Genomic DNA, 16,501 nt, shown 5'->3' with positions numbered 1-16,501 from the left:
GCAACATCAAACCATTTCACCTCGTAGCTGAGATGGATGATCAAGGAAGAAAAAAGAGAAGCTAAAGAGGGCAAACAATGACTTTGAATCCTCTCTAGACAGTGGAAAACATAAACATTAAACAAATTTGAAAGCTGAGCATGGCAAGCATGAATTCAAACTTTATCACTTCATTTGTTTAATAAGCTGCAGTAAAGAAAGAGATGGAACACATAAACACACTTACAATTACAATAAGAGAACACACCATCAACACAAGAGTCCACAAGAATCCCAATGATGTCTGCAAAACCCTGGTCTTCCTTTTCCTCAAATTGCAGAGATACAAGTAAAATATACAATAGGAGCTTCTCCCTCAAGAGTCCAACCATGAAAATGAGCAAGAGAAGGCATAATATAGATGATCTAACTCCTTTCCCCACCTCTAGGGGTCGAGCTTAGCTTCCTAGGAGCTGTTTCAACTAATTCTAAACTGAGCACTAGATAATAGGTAGTCAAAACAACTTGCCTCTAAAACTTAGGAAACCTATCCATGCATTAAATTTTTACCATTTACATTCAAGAATCTTCTAGAAGTGATCAAGGAGAGTAAAAGCATCATAGAGCCATGAAAATTACACAAAAATCCATCATTTACATGCCCAAAACATTAAACCAAGTGAAAACAGTGTTTTTCTGGCCGAACTGGTCAAAATAGGCAAAATTCCCTGACACGTAGCGCACATGTGCCTGACGGGTAGCGCACATTGAGAGGCCTATTTGAGGGCCTTCCCGGTGTCCACATCAGGTGAAAGCTAGCTCATTGGAAAGGTCTACGAGTCTATTTTCCAACCCCACCGGATTTTTTGAATTTGGAGTTCATTTGACCCCTCAAAACTCAATTCTCCCAAGACAGCTTTCTGCAACTCAAAATAGGGGCAGAAAGTCAAAATTTGCATGTGTTTTGACCTTTTGGAGGCCCAAATCTCCATAAAAACTGAAGTCCATCCATAGGTAGGTGTAACTTTGCATGAAAATTCCAAAAATGGTGAGTTTTCCCCATTCTGAGTTGCCCCCATGTAGGGTAGCGCACGGGGTGCTACCCGTTAAAAGGCCAAAACCTGTCAATTTCCCAAAAATGCCAAAAATGCCTCAAAACTCTCAAAATTTCTTGTGCTAGCTGCTAGGAAGAGGCTAATGAGTATCATGGTGAGTGAGAGAAGCCTCGGCCAAGATACAGAGTGGGTTGGTCTTCTTCTTCTTCCCAAGAGTCTCGGTCAACCTTCTTTGGAATATTTTCATCTTCGCCTTGCAAACATGCATCCTTGCCCAATAATGATTCTTCATGTTCCTTAGCAGCCTTTTGTCCTGGTTGGCCTTCTCCAACAGCCTCTTCAAGCGAGCATTCTCTTGAATGAGCAAAGACTCCCGGTCAGCAGGCAATGGGTCACCGGGCCTCCTACGGTTCAAAGTTCGATCACTGCGGATCCTCCATAGCTCATCAAGTTCTTTTTCCTCTTCTAATTGTTTGGTGCGCTGCTCTAGATAAGTGATGGTCCATTGAGCCATTTGGAGCTTTTGCTGCAACACGAGGTTCTCCTCCTCTCTCTGTCTGATAATCTCATAAAAATCTGAAGAAGGAGAGCGGGCATCAAGGCGAATGAAATCATCATGTGTATCACCAGCTCTCTCATCCTCAACCATGGGCACCTTGCCCTCCCGCACTGCCTCTGCTGATGAAGAATGCGAGGCCCCTTCCACCTGGTGTGGAGATAACACTCGCTGCCCCGAAGATGATGACGAGACCCCTTCCACCTGCTGTGGAGAAAGTACTCGTCGATCTGCTGCAAACAAGGCCCTTGGGCCTTTCTGATAGGTGACCCGAGGTGAGGAAGCTACATGTCTCAGAACAGTGATCTCTGGCTGGTGAGATGGACCTCCCTCCTCATAAATGACCTCTGGCTCAGGCTGTGGCTGTGGTGGCACTGTGAAGAATTCATGGGAGATGAACTCTTCCCATGGAATGCCCTGCTGGCTCAACTGATGGGAAACAATGAGCTGGATGAGACCATAGTGACATAAACTCGTAAACTGCTGGGCTGGGGTCTTCCTCTGTAATATAGGCACCATCCTCTGAATATTCTGGAAGAAGAAAACCGGGATGTTCATCATCCTCACTCGGGTGAAGTGCATCAACAGACGGATGTGATAAGAGTACACCTGTGAAAACCTGCCCTCACATGTAAAGTAACGCATGATGAGTCTCAAGATCGGAGCATACTCCCTCCGGAGAAATCTGAAAGGAAAGACCCCCGACAAGTGTCTCATGAAAGCTGGCATGACATATGGCTCAAAATGAACATAATCCAATGCTTTGCGCTTGGGCCACACCTCACCCACATTTGGTATCCCAGTAGCCTCTGAAATCACTTCCGGAGACAACACAAAGTTCACTCCTGCCAGAGTGACCTGCCCATCATGAAGGTGCAAAACAAATAAGCGGGCCAACTCCCTGTGGTGCTGGATCTGAGCAAGCCTCTCGCAAAACTGAAAACATGACATATACCGAAAGCAACTCACTGCCAAAGGACAGGCCTGCAATTCTGCCAATGAGGTGGGTTCCTCTCTCTTAGGATGACCACCTTTGCCCCCCCTACGAGGCCTCCGCTGTACCTCAACCTCTGTAGAAGAAGACTGGTCATCACCTTGCTCATAGGTCTCGGTGGTTGACATGGCGCTTTTGAGCAAAGTGGAGAAAATAGACAAAGTAAACTGCTGCCCTTGCCTGCAAAAATGCTGAGTTGTATGCTGTTTTCAAGGGGAAAAAATCATGAAGGAAATGTTAGGGGAGGGGATTTTTTAATAAGGAAAGGGAAACATATGAAAACAAGGAATTTTCAAGGGACAATTCACAAACTGTCAAACATATAATCTCATCTTAATCAGCAGGAAATCATTTGCAAAGAAATGTTTTTATTAGGGAAACATGGATAATAATAACCAAGGGAAATGACATGTATGCTCAACAGGGGGATGGGACAGCATAGATAACTTGCTCATTTGATTTCTGCCTTTCAATGTACATCATAAGGCACACTCTGTTTTCTCAAAGGGGTTCATGTACATTTGAGGCTAGGGGAAAAGGGCTTCATTGACATTTTGTCAAAAGAGACAAGGAGTTTTATTTGACAAGGATATTAGGGGATAGAAGGGAAAACATGGTTTTTGCTTTTTAGGACCACAACAACATTACTTTTGATCAAATATACATAGCAATATTTTCTTTGCTTTTGTTTATATACACAGCCACATTTTCTTTATTTTTTATTTTGGCATTTTATCATCACATTGCTTTCTTTTTTGCATAATCATTTTGTTTTTCTTTCATAGCATTTTGTTCTTTTTGCTGTGTGTGTTTTTATATCACAATGGAGGGTATTAGGGTTTTGGGAATGTGTTTAGGGGGGGATAGGGTTTGATACTTGGAAGGAGGAAAATTTCATATTCTTTGCAAATAAGATAGGATAGAGACATATGATGACAATTGTGAAATCAATGGGGAAACATGGAGGGAACATAAATGGGAATTAAAACCTTGAAAAAAAACACCAAACCCTAGCATTATGCCTACATTGACAAGAAATCACCAAAATCTATTTTCTTTGCATTCTTGGTGATAAAAACATATAAATGAAAGCTCATCAGTCACCATTCATCAATTCATCAAGTGTATAGACCCTACCTCGGTCGATTTTGCAACTTAGAGGGCGATTGGACAAAATTTGGGGCGGTTTTGGTGTTAACAGCTTGACGAGTAGCGCAGGGCACCCAACGGGTAGCGCACAGCCTGACGGGTAGCGCCCGTTACAAATTACCACTGCTGGGAGGCGCTTGACGGGTAGCGCACAGCCCAACGGGTAGCGCACAACCTCTGACGGGTAGCGCACCTGAAACTAGTTCAATTTCTCTGCACTTTGCCTCCTTTCGCCTCTTCGCCCTATCACTTCTTCTTGCAAGCTCTTTGGATGCACAATGAGGGTATTGAGAGGGAATTTGACTCTTTATAAGCTCAATTTAAAAAAAATTTACTTACCAAACCCACTTTCTAATGTTTTGCCTTGACACTTTCTTTTAACACTGTTTTGAGTTTTCCTTTGTTCTGAATTTGATTTTTTGGGTGTTTTAGCTCTGTTCTTTTTGCAGGTAGACCATCTGATGGACTCTAGCGAGGAGACCAGGGTTATTGCCGGCATTTTGAAGAATTTTTGAAATTCCTTATTGCTTTACAAAATTGACATGACCTTGGCTTTAAAAACAGGGTTTTTAGATCCAAGGTATAAATAAGCTGTACATGATGAAAAGTATCAATGAAACATATTTACATACCTCCTTCTGGCTTGCTGGGGACCCATGGACCTCTGACTCATGATCTTGCAATGACATTTGACTGAAAACCTAGACCTAAGACTTTGGACTTCATGACAAAACAAAACAAGTGTGACATAAGTTCATTAACTGATATGACCTGATCCAGCAAAGCTAAGAAGGGAACAAGGACCAGCTCCTCCATCAGTTTTATGGCATGCCTAATGGAATGCAAAACTGACATTGATGAGACACCTACTTATGCATATGCAAAGAGTTTTTTGATCACTGATGGAGGGCATCATGACCGACACTAACAGGTTCAAGTCCTCACATAGACACAGAGCCATCCTTCCTATCCCTTCCATCATAACAAGATGAACCTCGAAGTGTTACCCTTGTTATCAGTGAGTTCATGATAATTTAGCTTTAGTAATAAAATCCTTACACATTCTTAGGCCATCATCAATTTTGATGTTATTATATGCTAATCCAAATAGAAAATAATTATTACACAACCATCTGACTTGTTTTTGTTCAAGCATCAACATCATTTGATAACCAGAGTAAAAGAATTCCTAAGTTGTTCATAGGAAATTAACAATAATAGTTGAATCCTTCCTAGATTCCATAGTATGTGTGCATATACAACATAATTTTATATTCTTGTTCACACACTTATTTTTTCTTGACACAAGCAATTACAAATAACATACTAAACTTATTACCCATAATTAATTATACATTCCACGTAATACATGCAACCTACAGAAAACATATAAAACATATTTCTCCCATATAATACGCAAATTACAAAAAAATCATATGAATATGAGTCAGGCCTAGAAATGTTATGTAAATAGCATGCTCCTCCCATTCAAATGATTTGTCTCATCTTTCTTCATCCAACTCCCCTTGTGCCTCGGCTTGTTATGGTGTTATTAACATTTTCTATATTATGCTCTGCTCCATGGTTTTTAATACCCTCTACCTTTGTCCTTCCTTGACACCCTTTTTCTCTTAGTTCTCTACTAACATGGTAGCTCCCTATGAGTATTGTGTGCTATCATTAATTCTTATGACTTTTCATCAATTAACCATGTATTTTTCTCCCACAGTCTTTGTTTTTACTTTATGTTTTTATGTTATGAAGAACATGGAAGGAAAAGGGCACTAATGTAGATACTACCACATCTCCTATCTGTTCATGACAAATACTACCAGAGTCAACTATCACCTTCAATTTTTGACACCTTTTTGATACACTTCCCCTCTTCTAGGACTATAAGAAACACAATTACTAACAACATAACCACCTGATCACTCATATGTTGTTTATATAACATTAAGAAGATTCAAAAACTATTTTTATTTATTTATTACTACACATCTAAATATATATCATTCAAATATCCAATGCTAATATTAGGTCCCCTTTCCTTTGTTTCAAACGTTAAATAATTAAAAATCACAAAAAAGTTCCACAAACTATGTCATCAATCACAATCAATAGGTGGATTACATTCCCCCTCCCCTTAATTTGAAAACTATCCTCAGTGTTATATTTGCACTCATCACATTTACAAGAGGGAAGTAAATTTTTCCCTCACTTTCCCTTCTATCTCCCACATGGCCTCCTCAAGGCCAAAGTGTTCCCACTTCACCTTAAACTAGAGAATGGCTCAATTTGAAAGTAAATTTTTCCTCCTGTCTAAAACTCATAGGGGCTCAATTTCAAACTCACCATTAGATTAGATATGTATCACATTCCAATCAATGACATGAGTTGGATCATGAACATATGTCTTCAAAAGAGTTACATGAAACTTAGTATGCACTTTCATTTCAGTTAGTAGTGCCGGCTAGTAGGCCACTAGTCCTACTCTCGATAGTATCTCAAATGACCCATAGAACCTAGGTTCCTATTTAGCAAAAATTAATATACTCAATGTACTCTTCTTTGGTATAACTTTGATATAAACATCCTCTCCCATACTATACTATCTGTGAACCCATTTCTTATTTTCATCGCTTGTTTGTCTATGTTGAGTTGTTAAGTTCTCTCTTACCTATTTAACCACTTTTTTAGGTACTAAACTCAATATGTCCTCTGCTAACTCTAGTTCAAGGGAGTATGGCACTTCCATCCATAAAGGACCTAGAATGGACTCATCTTTACATATGCTTTATATTTTTTATTATATGCCAACTCAACCTAATGTAAGTAATCCTCCCATTTAGTAGGTTTATCCATTACATACATAAAAAGCATGTCTTCAAGGATCTGAATGGTTCTTTCAATCTATCCATTGGTTTGAGGATGGTAGATAGTAGTAAAACTAGCTGGGTTCCTAACCCTTTAAGATGGGCCTCTGCAAAAATTTGGTGTGAACTTTGCATCTCTACTAGAAATGAATATTTTTAGTAATCGATGGAGTCTAAATATTTCTTTCACGAATATTTTTACTACATGAACAATAATAATTTTGATTGGAAAGTTATGAAATTGGCTAATTTACTTAGCTTATCAACCATAACAATGATATAATCATCTTTCCTTGTGGTTCTAGGTAGCATTATTGTAAAACCTAACGAAATAATCTCTCGCTTCCGCTCAGGGATAGGTAATGTAATTAACAGTATAGTAGGGTGTTGTTGTTCTACTTTAACATTTTGACACTCAAGACATTTAGCTAAGTAATTTTCTACATATTCCTTCATCCCTGGCCAATAAAATTCCTTTCTTAGTGTTTTTATAATCTTTTGCTAGTGTGGATGAGAAGGATAATGCTTGTATGACTCTCATCCATAATGATTTTCTTAACTCTGTTCACATTTGGAACATGAATTCTGGTTTGAAAGTTCAACAAACCATCATTATTTGGTGCATAATTTTATTCTTATTTTAAATTGTTTTTATTAAACAAGTTTCATTGTATTTTTCTACATTCGTGATCTTCTAAGGTTGTTTTTCTAACTTGATTATTTATTTATATTTTTTTTATATTGCTGGTAGAAATTTACAAATTTGATTCTGACAGCAACTGAGTGCACCTTCCATTTTGATTTCTTTCCATTTAATATATTTTATTTCAAAATTGAATTCAGTACAAAAATCCATCAACCTTGCTCACCTTACATTTAAATTCGGTTGGCTAGAGAAATATTTCAGACTTATATTATTAGTGACTAACAGGAATTTCTTTCCAGAATGGTAGTGCAACGACATTTTCAAAGCATGAATTAATGTAGCTAACTCTAAGTCATAAGGGAAATTTATTTTCATGCTCCTTCAATTTTCTAGACTCATAGGCAATAACATAATTGTCTTGCATTAGCACTCATCCTAGCCCTTCCAAACAAGCATCTTCACACATTATATATTATTTATTGGGATCAAAAAATTTAACTATAGGGGCTACAATCAACAACTATTTTAGCTGGTCAAAACTCTCTTGTCATTTTTGGTTCCATATAAATTTAACTCCATTCTTTTGTAAGGATGTTATATGATAAGACAACCAAGAAAAACCTTCTATATATAAACCTAACATAATAACCTATAATTCCCATAATGACTAGATACTAGCCATGTCCTAAGGAACTAGCCAATTGAGGAATGCTTTGACCTTTTTAGGGTCTATTGCAATTCCTTCGCTGGACATTGCATGAAGCAAATATTGAATACGATGTTTTATAAAACTGACATTTACTAAAATTTGGATACAACTAATGCTCTTTGAATGTTTAGAATGTTATTATTAAGTGTTATTCACGTTCCTCTTATGTTATTTAGTAAATTAAAATATCATTGATGAAGATCAGTACAAATGTATCCAAGTACTTATCTAAGTATTGGATGAAAGCATTATTCATTAAGCAAATAAATGTTGTTGGTTCGAAAGGAAGGACAACAAACACATAATGGTCATATCTAGTCACAAAAGTAGTCTTATGAATAACCTCATCATTACTTTTGATTTGGTGGTGACCAGATATAAAATCTATCTTAGAGAATATTATTTCCCCTATTACATAATACAAAAAATTGTCATTTCTAGGTAAAGGGTATTTATTTTTAAATATCTATTTGTTCAATTGTCTAGAGTCAATGCATAACCTAAAAGTTCCATATTTTTTTCTTATAAATAGTAATGGCTCCTTGCAAGGTGAGACACTCGACTTCATATACGTATTGTCCAACAATTCCTAAAGATGCATCTTTAAATTAGTCAAATATAGAACACTCATCTTATAGGATGCTCTTGATACTAGTTTTTACCTATAAATAAATCCATTGGTAAAATCAATCTCTCTCTTCGAGGAAACCGAAGAATTTCATATAGGAAAACATCCTTGAATTCTAAAACCACTGCAAATTCATCCAATTTTTTTTCTTTATTCTCTAGTGTTAAATCTCGCGCTTGGATTGAAAATAGTTTACATTTATTTCTTGCACACATTTTTAACTGAAATATTGATATATTTCCTATTGATATTGGTGTGGGTATGCCTCTAATTATTTTTTCTACTCCATGATCATTAGTACAAGTAACAGTCTTTTATAGGTAGTTTATACTTTCTGTATGACTCTCTAGCTAGTCCATGCCCACTAACACTTCATATGACCCCAATGGTAGCACGTTCAAGTTCATTAATGTATTCATTCTGTTAGTGTCGGTCTTGAGCCCTCCATCGGTGATCAAAAGCTCTTTGCATTATGCATAGGTAGGTGTCTCATCAGTATCAGTTTTGCATCCCGTTAGGCATGCCATAAAACTGATGGAGGAGCTGGTCCTTGTTCCCTTCTTGGCTTTGCTGGATCAGGTCATATCATAATGAGGTTGGGTCATACTTGTTTTTATTTTTGTCTTGAGGTCCCAAGTCTTAGGTCTAGGGTTTTGGTCAAAAATCACTGCAAGGTCACGAGTCAAAGGTCCATGAGTGCCCAGCAAGCCAGAAGGAGGTATGTACATATGTTCCATTGATATTTTTCATCAGGTACAGATCATTTATACCTTGGATTTAAAAACCATGTTTTTAAACCCAAGGTCATGTAATATTTGTAAAAAATAAGGAAAATTTCAAAAGTCTTCAAAGTGCCGGCAATAACCCTGGTCTCCTCGCCAGAGTCCATCAGATGGTCAACCTGCAAAAAGAATGAAGTTAAAGCGCCTCAAAAGCTAAATTCAGGACAAAGCAACTCCAAAAGCAGTGTTAAAAGTGAATGTCAAAATAGAACATTAGAGAGTGGGTTTTGTAAATTAATTTTTTCAAATTGAACCTACAAGAGGTAAATTTCCCTCTAAACATCTTCATTATGCCTCTATGAGCTAGCAAAGAAGAGCAAGAGGGCGGAAAGAGAGAAAGAGGACGAATTGCAGAAAAATTAAGGAGATTTCTGGTGTGCGACCACTCGGGCAGTGTGCGCGACCACCTGGGCGGTGCGCGACCACTCGGCGCCTCCTCCACAGTTCAAATTTCTAACGTGCGCGACCACTCGGGGTGTGCGCGACCACTCGGAGCTTGCGCGCGACCACTCGGGCTCCCACTCACAGAACCTTCCTAAATCCACTCAAAATTGCGTTTTGGTTTGCTAATTGCTCGAGCATACTTCTCAGCATTTTGCAGGCAGGGCAGCAGTCAACTTTGTCTATTTTCTCCACCTTGCTCAATAACACCATGTCAACCACTGAAACTAATGAGCAAGGTGATGACCGGTCTTCTTCTACGGAGGTTGAGGCACAGCAGAGGCCTCGTAGGGGTGGCAAAGGTGGTCATCATAGGAGAGAAGAGCCCACATCTTTAGCAGAATTACAGGCTTGCCCATTGGCAGTGACTTGTTTCCAGTACATGTCATGTTTTCAGTTTTGCGAGAGGCTTGCCCAGATTCAGCACCACAGGGAGTTGGCCCGGCTATTTGTTTTGCACCTTCATGATGGGCGGGTTACTCTTGCAGGGGTGAATTTTGTGTTTTCTCCTGAGATGATTTCAGAGGCTACCGGGATACCCAATGTGGGTGAGGTGTGGCCAAAGCGCAAATGGCTGGATTTTGTTTATTTTGAGCCATATGTCAGGCCAGCATTCGTACATCACTTATCAGGGAACTTTCCTTTCAAATTCCTCCGAGAGGAGTATGCTCCGATCATGCGGCTTATCATGCATTACTTCACATGTGAGGGAAGGTTTTCACGAGTCTTTGCTTGTCACATTCGCCTGTTGATGCACTTTACCCGAGTGAGGATGATGAACATCCCGGTTTACTTCTTCTAGGACATTCAGAGGATGGTTTCCGTGTTTCAGAGGCAGTCCCCAGCTCAGCGGCACAGGAGTTTGTGCCATCATGGTCTCATTCAGCTCATTGTTTCCCATCAGTTGAGTCAGCAGGGCATTCCATGGGCAGACTTCATTTCTCATGAGGTTTTTACAGTGCCACCACAGCCACAGCCACAGCCAGAGGTCATTCATGAGGCAGGAGGTCCATCACACCAGCCCGAGATTATTGTTCCGAGACATGTGGCTTCTTCACCTCGGGTCACCTATCAGAGAGGTCATAGGACCTTATTTGCAGCAGCTCGACAAGTATTTTCTCCACAGCAGGTGGAAGGGGTCTCGTCATCTTCTTCAGATCAGCGAGTGTTATCTCCACACCAGGTGGAAGGGGCCTCGCATTCTTCATCAGCAGAGGCAGTACGGGAGGGCAAGCAGCCCATGGTTGAGGATGAGAGAGCTAGCGATACACGTCATGATTTCATTGACCTTGATGCTCATTCTCCTTCTTCAGATTTTTATGAGCTTATCAGAAAGAGAGAGGAGGAGAACCTCGTGTTGCAGCAGAAGCTCCAAATGGCCCAATGGACCATCACTTATCTGGAGCAGCGCAACAGACAATTAGAGGCGAAGAAAGAACTTGATGAGCTATGGAGGATCCGCGGTAATAGAGGCTTGAACCGTAGGAGGCCTGGGGACCCATTGCCTGCTGACTGGGAGTCTTTGCTCATTCAGGCAAATGCTCGCTTGGAGAGATTGTTGGAGAAAGCCAACCAAGACAAAAGGCTGCTACGGAACATGAAAACTCATTATTGGGCGAGAATGCATGTTTGCAAGGCAAAAATGAAGATTTTCCAAAGAAGGTTGACCGAGGCTCTCGGGAAGAAGAAGAAGACCAACCCGCTCTGTATCTTGGCTGAGGCCTCTCTTACTCACCATGATACTCATTAGCCTCCTCCTAGCAGCAAACTCAAGAAATTTTGAGAGTTTTGAGGCATTTTGGGCATTTTTGAGAATTTTACAGGTTTTGGCCGTTGGAGTGGTCTCACCCCGCGCGCGACCACTCATGGGGGCAACTCAAAACGGGGAAAACTCTACATTTTTGGAATTTTCATGCAAAAATACACTTGCCTATGGATGGGTTTCATATTTTATGGAGATTTGGGTTTCCAAAAGCTCAAAATACATGCAAATTTTGACTTTCTGCCCCTTTTTTGAGTTGCAGAAAGCTGCCTTGGGAGAAATGACTTTTGAGGGGTCAAATCAACTCCAAATTCAGAAATTCCAGTGGGGTTGGAAAGTAGACTCATAGACCTTTCCAACAAGCTATCTTGCACCTGATTTGGACACCAGGAAGGCCCTTAAACACAGCTTCCAATGTGCGCGACCACTCCAAGGGAGGGGCGCGACCACTCAGGGAAATTTCACCATTTTGACTATTTCGGCCTGCAAAACACTGTTTTTACTTTGGTTGACTCTTAATGCATGTAAATGATGGATTGTTGGGTAATTTTTATGGCACATGGACACATTTACTCTCCTTTAACACTTCTAGAAGTTTCCTTGATGTAAATAGTGAATATTAAATGCATGAACGGGTTACCTAAGTTTTAGAGGCAAGTTGTTTTGACTGCCTATTATCTAGTGCTTAGTTTAGAATTAGTTCAAACTGCTCCTAGGAAGCTGAGCTCGACCCCTAGAGGTGGGGAAAGGAGTTAGATGATCTATATTATGCCTTCTCTTGCTCATTTTCATGGTTGTACTCTTGAGGGAGAAGCTCCTATTGTATATTTTACTTGTATCTCTGCAATTTGAGGAAAAGGAAGGCCAGGGTTTTGCAGACATCATTGGGATTCTTGTGGACTATTGTGTTGATGGTGTGTTCTCTTATTGTAATTGTAAGTGTGTTTATGTGTTCCATCTCTTTCTTTACTGCAACTTATTAAACAAATGAAGTGATAAAGTTTGAATTCATGCATGCCATGCTCAGCTTTCAAATTTGTTTAATGTTTATGTTTTCCACTGTCTAGAGAGGATTCAAAGTCATTGTTTGCCCTCTTTAGCTTCTCTTTTTTCTTCTTTGATCATCCATCTCAGCTAAAGGCATCAACACAAACTCCTACCTTGCCCCAAAGACCCACCTGCAAAAACTGAGCTCAATCCCCGCACCCTGAATTGCACTCCCTCCAATTGCCACCAAAAACCCCAAAAAAACTTTAAATCAACCCTCCTTATCAGTTTACTAGCCTAATATCAGTGTTCCTAATTGGGTCATCTCTGTCCATTGAATATTTTACTGAGATTGACCGGAGAGAGCCTTCTCATACCCCGTAGGGCTAGCTACGAGGTGAAATGGTTTGATGTTGCCTTGAAGGTTTACCTTCCTCAGCCTAGGGTGAAATCTCAAGTGCTAACACATTCCATCAAAAGTGATAGGATAATTTCTAATTGAACAAGTAAGTTTCCTTTTAGTGTCAGTATCTAGTTATACTAGCTAATAATTTTTATTTTTTTCCATTTTTAAGCGAAATTTCTTGACTATTATTAGATTTATGTAACTCAAACTAGGTCATGGGTCTATCTAAATTGAAACAATTTGATATGGAATATTACCATTTATTTCAATCATGGTATAGTTATGCATATGTTTTTGATCATTCAATGTTGCATTAACTCTAGGCATACTCCTAGCCATATCAGTTACCATAGAATCTTCTTGTACATTTTAGAGTGCTTTATTATATTTAAAACTGTATGGTTAGTTTCGAAGAAAATGAGGCTCCCCACAACACCAACTCTTCAAGGGTTATCTTTCCTTTTCAGTATGTTTTTTTCCATTTAGATCTATTTATTTTGATCTTGTTTCAGCCTCAGTTTTTTGTTGGTTTTTATTCCTATTAAAGCTTTTGTTTTGATGATTTTTGGAAAAATTCCTATAAGAAGGAGAATTGAACCCTTTATTCCCTTGCATGAACATGTCATTCTCATTGCTTTTCCAGGGTTATGAATATTTATCATTTCATTGTTCACACTCTTGGTAACACATTATGGCCTTCTTGATTGTCTCATCTATCATTTTAGGATTATCATACTCTATTTTCTCTTTAAATGAAATGGATAAACAACCAATGAATTTCTATATTTTGGATTTCTCCTCATGAATATATGGTACATATCATATGAGATGGGTGAATTTACTCACTAATTAATCCATGGTCATCTAAAAAAGCCTTAATTTATGAAACTCTTTATCCCTTTTGTCATAGTACCATTTTTTCAAGTATTTCCCTTTAAAATGTTTCTAAAAGTCCTCCCAACTCATATCCTTATCCTTAATATTGTGGATAGTCCTAATTTCGTTCCATTTTAGAGACAATTTACCTTGTATCTATTATGTGGCCAACCTAGATTTTATATTAATGGGATATTCATACACTTGAAAGTACTTATTCATGTTTAATAACTAGGCTTCAGTTGCCTCCTCAGATTCACCATCAAATATTGGAGGCCTAATTTTTCGACAATGTTTGACGTTCAACGCACATCAACTTTAGTCAACCTAAATCACCTATTAATATTATTGATTTGTATTAATAGTTAAATATAGTCAACCACATAAGTCAAACAAGGTTAACCTTTATGGTCCATGTTTAAATAGTTGATCATGATCAAACTTGATCAACTCTATGTTTACCATATTTATCAAAAGATAAAAGCCACCCATAGTTGTCCTTTGTTAATGTAACTATACCATATTGTGGTATATAATATTGGATTTAATATTAAGATTTATAATATTATATTTAATAATTTGGGTTGATAATATTGGGTTTTATAATATATGTTATGATATTTGGGATTCTAATTTTGGTTTATAATATTTGGATTTATAATATTAAGGTTTTAATATTGGACCATAGGAAACCTAAATTAACAATGATAAATCATGGTGATATTTTCTCAATCGTAGTCACCATATTAAGCCTCTAGAAATCATGGTTAGCTCATGTTCAACATGGCCAACCATTATTAATATTGTCAAATATCGTCTACCTAGTTCATCATGGTAATACATGGTCAATCGTAGCCTTCGGCTATCAATATATATAACCATAATATATCATGGAAACTATGGTAAACCATAGTCAAATTAGTCAAAGCATGTTCACACATGATGAATTTCATAAAGCCATGTGACAAAAGTTGCAATATGACACACATTTTTGAAATGTTACATTACATTGCAATTTATCTAACTTAACAATTTGACATTACAAAATTAATTAACCACATTTACTAATGTTGTTGACTATGTTCAATGATGTTTGATGATGGTTGACACTCAACACTCCTTAACATCAGTCATATAGAATCGCCTATTCATATTATTGATTAATATTAATAGTGTGATATCGTCAACCACATTTATCAAACATAGTCAAATAAAGTTAATCTTTATAATCCATATTTAAATACTTGAAAACAATCAAACTTTATCAAGCCTATATTTACAATATTTCACCAAAGTTAAAAGTTACTCATAATTTTCCTTTATCATTGCCTCTAAACCATAATAAGGTTTATAATATTAAGATTTAGTATATACAATTATGCATTCCATAATCAAAAACTTAAAACTACTCAAAAACATCATATAAATATTACAAAATATAAAAATTCAGTAATACATAACCAAAATATATTAAAAAAGAGTATTGGGAATGAGAATTACAAAAAATCCCGGAAGGAAGGATGTTATTGAAATTAAACCCCTCAGGAACACATAGATGGAAAACTTTTAAACAAAAATAGGCTAACAAACTTGTACTTCCTTTTTATGAAAAATTGAGATTGAAAGATAAAGTTATATCTAGAATATGAGTTATAATGACAATTTTGTTTTGTTAGCTTGAATTTCTCTTTATGTTATCTTGCAAATTTTCAGAAAGTTTATTTATCGACTATTTTACCAATTTTTAGGGGATATTTACTATCTCCATTTATTCTTAAGCTATAATAGTGGTGTAAGAAAGTTGCAATGTTATTCAATTAGGAAAAAGTTTATATATCAAGTTTTACGAGAAATCAACCCTCCAACACATACTCTCACATATCACTCTAAAAGATATATTGGATAACCATACAATAAAAAATAACAAAATGTCCATGACCTCTTTATCTTAGGCATTTTTTTCCATGGTGTGTGGCCTATGCTACATGTGTTTTCGATAATAATAAAAATTCAATATATTGAGTTTTAATTATCTATTATTTAATTATCATATACACTCACATAAACAGGTGTATACTTTTTTTTTAACATAAAATAGTGTGCAATCACAGTGTATAAATTTTTTAAATATAAAATAATGACTATTCATTAATCAAGTGTTACTTTTACTATTTTCACTTCAATATTTTCTTTCAAACTCCTTCACATTTCCTCACTTCTTTTAGTGGATACACATGTAATCAATCATTTATTTAATTAAATCTCCCAGTTTGTATTTTAGGATAGTACTCATGTTTTCTCGTAATTTTTTTGAAGTTGAAATCATTTTTCTTTTTCTTTGGCCTGTTTTATGGTTTAATTAGTAATTAATTTTAAGTTTATTAATGGTAATTTTTAATGATCAATTTTCAGTTTAATTCATTTTTCTATTTCTTCCTGCATATTTTATGACTTAATTGGTAGTAGATTTAAATTTATTAAAAGAATTTTTTCTTCATTTTATTGGTATTTTTACGTATATCTCTTTTTCTTGTAAATTTTAAATAAAATATTTTTATTTTCTTCTTTTTATAAATGTACAATTATTTATACATTGAGTCAATCATGCATACATTTATTTATTTAACATTTTCTATTCCAATAAATTGTATATGC

This window comes from Pinus tabuliformis, chromosome 2_1 (genome assembly GCF_031772625.1).
Source record: "Pinus tabuliformis cultivar Carrire ecotype Pingquan chromosome 2_1, CPIR1, whole genome shotgun sequence".
In the NCBI taxonomy this organism is placed as follows: Eukaryota; Viridiplantae; Streptophyta; class Pinopsida; order Pinales; family Pinaceae; genus Pinus; species Pinus tabuliformis.
This window is presented reverse-complemented; position numbering follows the sequence as displayed.